Below are 12,146 nucleotides of genomic sequence, written 5' to 3'. Positions count from 1 at the left end.
GGGGGGGGGGGGTTTAAAAATGGAAAAGCCTTCTTATGGAGAAGAAATAATCTCTTTGGCTGCATTAATTGCTTTTTAAAATGCTTCATAATTGCTTTTTTTTAAAAAAAACTGTTTATATATTTTTACTGATGCTTTTTAAAAAAAAAACAGTTCTTGTTAAAATATTCTGTAAGCTGCCTTGAATCTCAATATGAGGGAAAGGGAGGGATATGAAGGAATAAATTGATTAAAAAATACTCTGTAGCAATGGTTATTGGAGCACTGCAAATGATGATTGATCAGTTCCAATATATTGTACAGCAATTCAGTTCAATATTAAAGGTAGTATATCATTGAGAATGTTTTACATATGAGAGCAAGATCTGGCAGGCAAGGTGTCACCCATAAGTGAGCAGGTGAGCAAGAAGGGAACTGCGTACCTGTGGATGACACTCACCCTGCCAGGCCTTGCCCTCAAGAAAGCTGGAAATGTTGGCCACCCTTGGTCTCATGCTTGACTTTTCCTCAGTCGTATGCAAAACATTCTCAAAGATGTACTACATACTCCTAATACTAAATTGTATTACTATGCAGTGTAATGGAACTCATCAATAATTCTTTTCAGTGCCCCAGTGACCATAGAAAGCATTACTTGTATTCAGGGTAATCAGTGGGTTATTTCAAACAAAAATGTGTATACATATTGGATTGCAAAAGAGGATTCCTTGTTAATATGCAAATGGACTTTAAATTTCCTGGACTCTGAAAATGTCCCTGTTGGCACATGGCCAGAGGAAGAGGGGCCAGTCTGCTAAAGATGCCCTCCCCATACCTTCTTAACTAGGGACAGAAACAACAAAATGCAGGCATCTTATTAATATCTCCATTTTTTTTTTCCTGTTTGGTATGTAACATCTTGCCTGATGAAGAAGCCAGTGGAGCTTTGAAAGGTTGCAACATTTTGGTTGGCCAATAAAGATACCACTGTTTGGTGGATTTTTGTTTGAATTTACCAAATGACCAGCACAGCTACCCCTGCATGTTTAGGGGATTATTTGTAAATGTCTCAGATGCATCAGGAAAGTTCAGTGAGGTTGGTTGGTCTTGGATAAGTGCTTGGAAGCTGGTGTTGACAGATATGCTCTCCCAGTGCTACACACACCTTTCCCAATCCCCAAATGTCTTGTTTTAGTTTTACTAGGCAGGAGAGAGAATTTATGGAAGGCCTCTCTATATAAAACTGCAGAGACATTTATGTCAGGGGAGCTATTCCTTTCTTTGACATGCAGTACATTTCACAAAGCAGTTTATATATATATATTCTGGTATAGCAAACACCAAAATTATATGCCACCTGGATCCTATGACTGAAATCATATTATTGAAGTCCTGTTTTTCATTTTAAAAAATGTTAAGACTGTTCCTTAAAATTAAGGCCTCTTGATATACAAGATATGTGTCTGTTTTATGATAAGGTAAGTCAACTGGCAACAGTAAAGAACGTCTGTTAATTATGAATCATCTATATTATTTTTTAACTGTAGAGTATTTTTTTAAAAAAATATGCCTGTGCTGCATTTAAAAGAAAATGTCCCCAAAGAGCATTCCTTTTAACATTAGAGAGTTTAGTACAATGTTAACATTTTAATTTACATTGGAGAACAATGTCTTGAAAATAGCCTGTGTATTATTTAAACTTTAAATGTCAACCTAATTTTTCCAGTTAATGCAGAAGGCAGATTTCTAAGTAGAAATAAAGAACCTAATTTGTTAGATTATTTAACTAATGTACAATGTCCTTTCCAGTTCGCAGACCATTACAAAAAAAACCCTCAGTTACCAGCCACATTCCTGAGTCTTCTTAGTGAAACAAGGTGCTTAAGAGTAAAATGAAAATCTGGAGCAACAGTAAGTGAACTAGTTTTTCTTTTATTTCAAGATCAAAGAACAAATTGCTTGTTTCACTAAATCTCTCTTGTTTGTGGTACCAGAAACCTTTTCTTCAAGTAGTTTGGACTAGAGCATATTGTTCTACTGTACGTGTATAAACTGGTTTAAAAGGCATTTCTTTACTCCAGAAAACCTTAGGAATTGCATTCAAAACTTCCTATAACTCCACCAAAAATCACTGGTTCTCTGCACTACTGTTATGAACAAGTAAATTAAGCTTCCATGCTAGATGAGTATGCCAAACCCATCATTTACTTTACAAGAATAGGTGATAACATCATTATTGTTATTACCCTTAAAATGTCACCATATTTTAACAACATTGAATACAATACTTTCTCTCCATGAATTCATTTCTGAAACAGTGCCCCAGTCCATAACCTTGTTATCTATTTGTTATGCTTACTTTAAAAAAAATCGACAAATAAATAGACGAATAAATAGATGCTTAAAATATCCATTACCACACTTTTATGAGGCCAGTTACCAACCCAAAGATCATTGTAATGTTTCTGTTGAAAGGTTTTCATTAGCTTCTGAGAATGCACATTTGCTCTTTGCTACACAAATATCAGCCGTCATAAAGAATTAGAACAATTGAGCAAGGCTGGTGCCCATGTGCTGTCTCTTTGGAATACTTCCTTATGGTTCCAATTAATCTTTTCAAATTGTATAGTAGCAAGTTAGTGACAATTGCAAATGCTAATTGAGGTCAGTTTGGTAGATGCACATTAGATGATTTACTTACCATGTTGTATTTGTCTCAATGGAACTGTAACAGACACAGACTGGGCTTTATGCAGTTCTATTCAAATAAGATCCAGCCCACACTTGCCACCTCCTGCATGAGTGGCTGCTGAAAACATTACTGGGCAGAGTAATCACAACTGGTTTGAGATTTACTATCCTTACACAATGGAAATTAACTGAACTTGTCTGTCTTTAATGTTGTACAAGCCTATTTGATGTTTATTCATTCATTATTGTTGTAGGTACGTCAGTTTTTACTCAGAGGATGTCACTCAGGACAGTTAACAAACCACATAAAAGCACACAGTTAAAATCAAATATTACATATCACTAAATTCATAAATTGTATATTTCTGAAAAAGGGATGTAAATCTTTGCTTATTTCTCTATTGTCACAAAGCCTTTACTTTGGCAAGATGCCATGCCCTTCTTTCAGCTGTTCTTCAAGGCTGATATAAGAAGATCCCCTTCTCAGACAGACTATGCCCCTGTGACTCTGGCCAAATAGAGACAACAGAGCACATATTACTCGGGTGATCATACTACAGGGACATCAGCCTCACTCGTTTTTAACCTTTATTGTATAAACATCAAGGACACACCAGTCAATTTTACACTTCTTTGCTGTTTCAGACACCAGTGTGGATATAACATATAATGCTGCCAGTTTCTGTGCAACTGTGGTTAAAATCCACAGTAGGCTAGTATTAAACTTGCTCTGCCACACTGGATATTAAAAGGATATTTTAAATACTGTTTTTAATCTGTGTTTATGCCTTGTTTTTAGCTGATGTTTACCTTGTTTTTACTTTTACTTTTATTTTTTATTCTGTATCCGCCTTTTACCTGGTGCTGGTCTATGACAGCAATAAAGATGAACTTAGAACTTGCTTATTTCATTGTTCTATGTGAGGATGGAACATCTTAAACTTTCTCCCCCCTCCTGGACAGTGCATATTTTTCAATGGTATGTTTGTTTATTCATTTTAATTAAATTTGACTAACATGTGAGAAAATTTCATCTAAGGTTTTTTGCACAAAACAGGCTAGAATCCAGGATCAGATTTACAGATGCATAACCTGGAGTTATGCACCCATAACAGATCTGCATTGCACTATTGCCCAGTCACCAGCAGAGTGGACCCTCTTCTCTTTATATGGCTGATGCCCAGTAAAGTATGCTTGGTGATAGGACGGGACAGGAAATGCTACTTACCTATGACATAGTAACACAACTAGGTAGTACTTGTAGAATTCTGGCCCTATTTTATACATAACCACCCCCCCCACACACACACACACACAAACACAGATTTGACACGCACACACAAAATAACAATGCATTCATTTTTTCATAAAGTTCCCTTTTTAGTTTTTGTCTTTATGTGGGCAAACAAATTTCCCCATATAACCAAAAATGGGGCAGTAGAATCTATGGCTGATAATAAAACTACTCATTGGATTAGCCCCAAACTATGTTGGTGGTTTTTTGAGAATTAATCACAGCAATTTGAGGGTACATCTCTTATGAAATTGTTAATTTATATGAGTTTTCATTTTGATCAATGATTTCAAAGTGTTTGAAAGGTACTACCAGTTGATTTATTTTCCATTGACTCAGTTTCTCAGTTTATAAAGCAACTTTTGTGAAACTAACCCCAACACATAAGGTACCACCTACATGGACACAATCAGACATTAGTTTAATTCCAAAAGAGGGTAAAGATTTGGCTTTGGTGAAAAATTATAGACCGATTGCTCTATTAAATACAGATTATAAAATTTTTGTTGCAATTTTGGCGGATAGAATGAAAAAAGTTTTAATTAATTGGATTAATAAAGATCAATCCGGCTTTCCAAGGAGGAAATTATCAAATTAAAAGAGATGATGGGCTTTCAAATTAAAAGATCAGTGAAATATCTGGGCGTTCATATTTCAACAAAAAATAAAGAACTTTTTAAAAATAATTAGGAGAAAATTTGGAACAATATTAAGAGTGATTTGGCAAGATGGAGAAATTTGAAATTATCGTGGATGGGAAAAATAGCCCTCATTAAGATGAATGTACTCCCAAAAATTATTTTTCTCTTTCAAAGTCTCCCTATTATAATTAGTGATGTCCCGTTCAAACAATGGGAGAGAGATTTATCTAAATTTATTTGGAATGGGAAAAAGCCCAGAATTAAAATGAAAATATTGTATGATTCAGTGAATAGAGGGGGAATGGCACTTCCAAATTTAAAATGGTATTACCAAGCATGCTCTTTGGATTTGATTCTGGACTGGATAAGATTAGAAAATAAAAGAAAATTAAATTTAGAAAAATTTGAATTGAAATTTGGTTTACATGGATGCTTACTTTATGACAAAATAAAACTAGACAAAAATTTTAATAATCATATTATTAGGAAATCTTTATTACAGAACTGACAAAAATTTAAGAAAAAGTGGTGTCCTAGAATCCCTTTATGGGCATTGACAAATGAGGCTATGTTTGGAAGCGAACAATATAAAAAGGATGATTGGGTGACATATAATGATATTACTAAAATGGTTGAGGGGAATAGGATTATGAAAACACAGGAGGAATTACAAGCTGAGGATATTGTTAGTAGCTGCTTTGCCTATAGACGAATTCAAGAACGCTTTCTAGTTGATGTAAAAGAGGAAGGAATTGGGGAGGGTGATTCAAATTTAGAAAAGATTATAAAAGATAAAAAAAAACAAATTTCAAATATATATAAACTAATATTGGAGTATGAATTGGAATCTGAAACAGTAAAAGAATTCATGATTAAATGGGCCAAAGATATAAATGAAACAATACAATTGGATGAATGGGAAAACCTTTGGAGGGGAAAAATTAAAAAAATGATAAGTGTTGACGCAAAAGAAAATATATATAAGTCCATGTATCGGTGGTACCGTACCCGACTTAGATTAGCAAAAATGTTTAAGAAAAATAAAAACTTGTGTTGGAAATGCAACAAAGAGACAGGTAGTTATTTACATATGTGGTGGAAGTGTCCTACAGCAAAACAATTTTGGAAAAAGATACATATTGAAATGAAAAAAAAATTGGATTGAAGGGAAGACCGACTGTTAAATTTTACCTCCTAAATATATTTGACATCAAGGAATATGGTAAAAAAATATATGAAAAAGTATTATTGTATGCTTTGGCCGCGGCTAGAATGATATACGCGAAGAATTGGAAGAAAGAGGAGTGTCCTGGAAAAGAAGAATGGAGATGGAAGATGTTGGATTTATTTGAGATGGATAAACTGACACATCTGGTTAATGATAAAAATGTGGAAGAATTTAATGAGGAATGGGAAATTTGGAAGACATATCTGATTAGTGCAAAAGAGCATAAAATGTCTACTATAATAGAAACATAATAAGAAGAATTAATAGCAGTGGAAATGTAAAACCAATATTATTGACTTCTAGACTGTAGAATATACAGAAACTGATTAGAAAATGAGGCGTAAGTCACAACAAGATTGGAAATATTCAATGATGGATAAGTTAATAATTACAGGAAAAAGTAGAAAACGCTGATGTATTAGGATGTTTGAATAAGATATTTCTTTTTTATATAGGATTCAGTAGGGGAAACAGGTTTATGTAGAGTTCAGTTGAAAGAATTAAGATAATAAAGAACAAATGAGATGTCAGTAATCTAGGAAGTAATCAACTTTATTAAGAACTGAAGAAAAATATTTTATAGGATGTATTGGAATACATGTTAATTAATGTGAATATGACTGTATTGGTTTTTTTTAATTTTAAAATGTTTAATAAAATTTATTATAAAAAAAGAAAAAGAAAAAGAAACTAACCCCAACACAGATACTCTACCATAACCATAGCCCTGTTAACCATATGGCCCTTAATGGTTGTGAATTCCTGGCATTTTGGGATTTGACTAAAGATGGAACATCTTTAATAGCATATGTTAAATCAAAGGGCATTTTTGTAAAGTTTTTATTTGTATAACTTTGTCTAGCTCTTTAACCCTGGAGGGCTTCCAAAGTAGGTAACAAAGAATCAATAAAAACTAAGTAATACCAGAACAAAGACATTTAGAACAAAGAACAGCTTATTTACTAAACCACTGAAGTAAGGCCAGTATCCTAAAATTACATTAGTAGTTGTCTGAAAACTTAAGGGTATATAAACCTTTTACACAAATTGATTCCCAGTAAATATGTTTTAAAGCACACTTCATAAACAATAGAAAGTAACTAGAAAAAAATTCCTCATTTTTTAAATGATATATGTTTGTTGGCTTCTTTGTTTAGTTTAATCTGACAAATATTTGAGAAATTAAAAAAAAATTAAAAGGTACTCTTTGTCCTCCTAATTACTTTGTTTTTGAAATGTTGGTTCATCAGGCCTTCAGGTCTCTTCCCAAAAGGAAACTCATTTGGGGTAACTACACAGCTTACAACTCATTACTTCTGAAATGAACAAACTGAATCATTTCATAGTTGAGATCCTACATCGGTGTTATGTAGTGTAACTCTCTGTGGAGTAATGTCTTGAGTGGGCTACACAGTCTGTGTGTAGTATGGCAGCTAAATGAGCAATGAAATGTGTGACTTAATATGTAGCCAGATTAATATTACTACCAATTTCAGGAGGTGAAAATTAGTATACACCAGCCCAGAAATCCACATGTGCAAGGACACCACATGAGCAACTCCACTTCCATGGCCTTGAACTGAATGCAGATGTTGTACATCAGATAAAAATACCCCACTTCTTCTGTTGGGGAAGTTAGTCATTTGTTAGACACCAGCATGATTCTGTCTAGGCCCTCCTCCTACAATAGAACTTAATCACAGTCAGAAAAAACTAGTCCTGAAATTCAAAGTGGGTTAATTTGAATTCATATTAGTCATTTCTCTGTTTAGTATATTATGCAAGATTTGATTTCTATATGGGTTGTGATTTCTTATCACTTCACTGCAGTTTGGTGCATCTTCTTTCCTGCTCAAAGGATGGAGTTCACAGTTTACTCCAAAATATGCCTTTCATATATTCATTGCAAAAATGATTCCTACTACAGTCAGCCCTCCATAGCCACAGATTCTTTATCCATGGATTCAACCATCCATGGCTTGAAAATATTTTTAAAATATATACTTTTTAAAAAGCAAACTGATTTTGCCATGTTATATAAGGGGCACCATTTTGCTATGCCATTGTATTTAATGGGACTTAAGCATTCATGAATTTTGGTATTTACAAGGGGGTGACCTGGAACCAAACCCCAGCAGATACCAAGGGCCCACTGTACCAGAAAACGTATATGAAATGGCTAATAGGAATTTAAATCTGTGTATTCTGTTTTCTACACTTCCAGGCAAGATTCTGTGAGTTCCATATTTTTCAAATTATTTTTCACTTTTCTGGATGCTTTTGCAAAAAATCTTTTTTATATACACAAAAAAGTGCACTCAGAAATTTCTGTATAGGAAACAGTGCATTTTAAATTCAAAATGCATGTGGGTTTTTGAATTTTCAAAATGCACTCTTTTCTTTCCTAAATGTTTTTTTAATATATATATATAAAATCCAGGTATGTAACAAAGATTTCTTTTTGCCAAGTATTCATTTTTGTTACATTTTTGCATAAAACGAATGTTATTTATGCATCTTTTTCCAGAAACAACCCAGAAATATTTTTTTAAAATCTCACAGTTGTTGATCATTTTTTACATGTGTCAAAATGGGTCAAGGACATGGAAAATAGTGAGTATTTTTTCATATTCCTAATAATGTTTCTTTTTCATCTGCACAAATGGCATACTATTACATTTTCAGGCAGCAAATCATTCCTTTAATAATATAGGGGGGGGGGGGGATTTCCCCAAGCACGTCTGTTCTCTGTTCAGTATAAATAAATTCTGCTTTCCCTTTCTTTTTGTCCATAAATCCCTGAAGCCTGATGTCCTTTTCTTTCTGGTTTATGCTTTTCCCTCAAAGTCAGTAGTATACTTTGCCAGGTAAAAGAAACACTCACACTTCATCCTGGATTCAAGGTGAGGAGTAACTGCCACTCTGGATGGAAATGATCTCTCTACTATTGATTTATATTCTATCCCCTTAGCAATACAGCCCAGCACTTTGTTTGTCTTCAGTGCTATGACACTTCTGCACTTAGCGGACTATATAGATTGTTCATAAAATAACTCAAAGTCATTTTGGAGAGTTCTGAAAATGGACAATATTTCCTATTTTGATTCTGAGATTCACTGTTGTCACTGAGATGCATTTGGATTTGACTAGGCCAGTTGAAATAATCTAAATCTTTACCAGTGTGATGGCTTTATTCCAGATAATGACTCCTCTGTAATTCTTCCTTCCCCACCTGCTCTTTATATAGAATTCATTTTATTGAACAGAGTAGTGCCAAATTCATAGCTTGGTCTGGCAATAGTCAAGGGAAATGGGAAGGGAGTTAAGTCATTAGCTGGCTCATCAAGTGAGACATCTAGGCAATCATCGCCCATTTTTCTGATTATGGAGATGATGATGATCCCATTTGCAACTCCCAAACTACCTGCGGGGCTAATCCGAGAGGTACTGTTCCCAAAAGGTCCCATTAGGCTGACCTCATCTGGGTGTAATGTGTACATGTCCCTCTGCTCTGGGGATTATGGTGGACTGCATGGCAGGGTCCATCTGGGGTCATGTGGAATACCACACACATACCAAAATTCAGGAAAAAAAATCACTTTGGCTAACACAATCATTATCTGAAAGGCTGAGTCCTTATGTATGAAGTAGCCAGAATTTGAGATCTTCAGCAAGAGAACCAGTTGTGTGTCTCACAGCCCAACTGGCCAGATTGGTGTACTCATGCTACCAATGGAGTTGTCTATCATTTGAGGACTTGGAGCAGAAAAGCAATTAAAAATACTCATAAAAATGAATAAACTATGAGGTATGGCTTCATTTAAAAGATGAAGGAAGAATGTCATATCAATTAAAGACTGATTCATGATGTACTTCATGCTACTGCCTAGTGCTGTTGTGAGTTTTGAGGTGGTCAGGAGGACAGTGTGTGTGGTACCCCAGCTCAGTGTCTTTTGACATTCAGAATTTTTTAAAGTAACTTTTGGGAAATTGAACATTAATGGAACTAATTTGTGGAGCCATGGAATTATGTCTGTAAGGAGTTATTTTTCCAATGTAAATATCTAAGTTTTGCTTCTTCACACAAAATTATTAACAATGGCGCTTTACAGACTGCCCAAAAAGGGCGGTCTGCCGGTGCCTCCATTTCCGCCGCAGGGAAGCCTCAGCCTCCAAATGGCAAGGCTTCCCTACAGCCGAAAAAGAAGCCCCAAAAGCGGCTTCTTTTAGCGGCATGCTTATGACATCGCAAGGCGCCAATGGTGCACTTGCGGCATCATAAGTGAGCCACGATGTGCGGACACTAAGCATCTGCGATGTCAAGATGGCAGCGCCCATGTAGAATGGGCCCCACCATTTTGTACGCGCTTGGCACGTACTAGGGTTAGGGGCATCCAGAAAGGATGCCCCTTTCTAACCCTAGTACGTGCTGAGCACATACTAGGGTGCCCATGTGGAATGGGCCAATGTACTCAGGCTCCCAGGAGTGTTCTGATGAAAGGGCTGTTTTGTGCAAAGGGATTCGTTTTTGGATGGCCTTTTCTCTACAGTTCTCAGCTAAGTTCCACTTCTGGCCTCTCAGCCTGTTGCCACACTGCAGAATTAAGGCACTTTGACAGCACTTTAATTGTCATGGCTCTGTCCTATGGAATCCTGGGATTTGTAATTTGTTGTGACATCAGAGCTCTCTGATAGAGAAGGCTCAATATCGCCCAGAACTACAAATCTCAGAATTCCATAGCATTGAGCCATGGCAATTAAAGTGGTGTCGAACTGCAATTAATTCTGTAATGTAGATGCAGCCTCAGTGTAGGATGAGATTGTGCATAACATTTCCTTTCCATTGAAATGAAATGAGAATGTCTTGTGCTGAAACTGGGTGTAGGCTCTTCCAAAAGTTATTTCAGTGCTGAACACTGACTGGCACAAGGACAACTAGCAGGCTATTGTGGGGAGGAGGGGGGTCCTAGATTATGCTTTTTTACTTTCTGTGTCTCTAAATACAAAATTAAAGACAATCATATTCAAGAGGGATTGCAAAAGAAGCAGGAAAAAGGGAAATCCTGTTAACTAACCAGGACATTTTGCTTCATCTCCTCTGCAAAAAAGCAATCAACAATGTTTCTTCTGCTCAATACCTATAAGTAGCTTAGTGGAAGAACAATGTTTTTCTAAATGTTGTGCACTGCTATGAAACATTTTGTTTAAAGAAAACATATATAAAGGTTAGAGCATTTTCAGTGCGTCATGTTTTTGCACTGAGTTAGAGCCAGATAATTGTCAGTTTGCCTGGTCATGGTAAACAGAGCGAGGAGATGTTATAAAATCATAGCTATAGCTGAAATCCAAGAAGAGATTATATTTCTTGTTGCAAACCAATGAGCCAGAAGGAAAGACACCATTACCAATCAATGTAGACTGAAAAAGGATTCCTACCCACTGGCCAGGATTATTCTGACATGCTAGACTAAGAAGATCTAACTCCAGAAAATAATGCAGCTAGTAATTTCTTGTTTTCGCTGTAAGTATTTAGTATTGTACCTTAGTTGTTTGCTGAGAAAGGTTTACATTTTGAATGCAAACTGATCCTATGTTACCGAACCATAGAGGTTTACCTTTTTGTAAAAGACTAATGACGGGGGCTTCCCATATCAGGGAGCTAGGAGAAGATTAGGTCCATGTGTTCTAATTTGACTTTACCAGTATGTGGGCACCTGTAATGACTGCGCCTCCAGTCATTGGAAGACTTCTTCCAGGTAATAAGAATAAGCTGGGAGGGAGGCACATGCAAATAAGTAATGACATCACAGCTGATGGAAGGCTCACTTGGCCAATCAGTGAGCAGGAACGAGAGATTTTTCCAGAAGCTTCTAAGAGAAAAAGCCTCTGATACCAGGTGACAGTTGGAGAGTGGCACCTGGAGAGAGAGTCTTGAGTAGTTAGTGGTTTCTACAATGGGAATTCGAGGTGGGAATATCTTCCTCGAATTAGTCTTACAGGTTAGGAAAACTGTAGTGTTGTGCCTCTAGCAAGAAGGCATAATTCAGGCAGATAGTTTATGCTAAGCTAAGACCATCAAATCCATCAAGGCCGGCATATTGCATCAATATATCAGATAGGTGAGAATGTGTCAGATTAGAAGGTTTAGGCCTTATTTATTATTTTTCTGGTTGCTTGAATGAAATGAATACTTTTAAAATTACACATATTGTACCTGCAAGGCCCTTAAGATCTTGCATCATTTATATCTTTTTGTTCTGTTTTGTTTAATTATAATAAATACTTCCTTTAAAGTATCTGCTACTTTGACACT

General features: G+C 35.8%; 1 long non-coding RNA gene across 1 annotated transcript in view; it reads left to right on the top strand.

Moving 5' to 3' along the window:
- The window catches only part of LOC149312640 (uncharacterized), a 38,826-nt gene extending 36,942 nt beyond the window's left edge, over positions 1-1,884 (top strand). The window contains exon 5 of the long non-coding RNA XR_016281421.1: positions 1,789-1,884. This is a non-coding gene — a long non-coding RNA (uncharacterized LOC149312640). The remainder of the gene's footprint in view (positions 1-1,788) is intronic.
- Positions 1,885-12,146: the final 10,262 nt, after the last annotated feature.

Source organism: Sceloporus occidentalis, unplaced genomic scaffold (assembly GCF_023333645.1).
Source record: "Sceloporus occidentalis isolate IW3139 unplaced genomic scaffold, rSceOcc1.0.p SCAF_5, whole genome shotgun sequence".
Lineage (NCBI taxonomy): Eukaryota > Metazoa > Chordata > Lepidosauria > Squamata > Phrynosomatidae > Sceloporus > Sceloporus occidentalis.
Note: the sequence above shows the minus strand (reverse complement) of the source record. Positions and strands in the feature narration are given on the sequence as shown.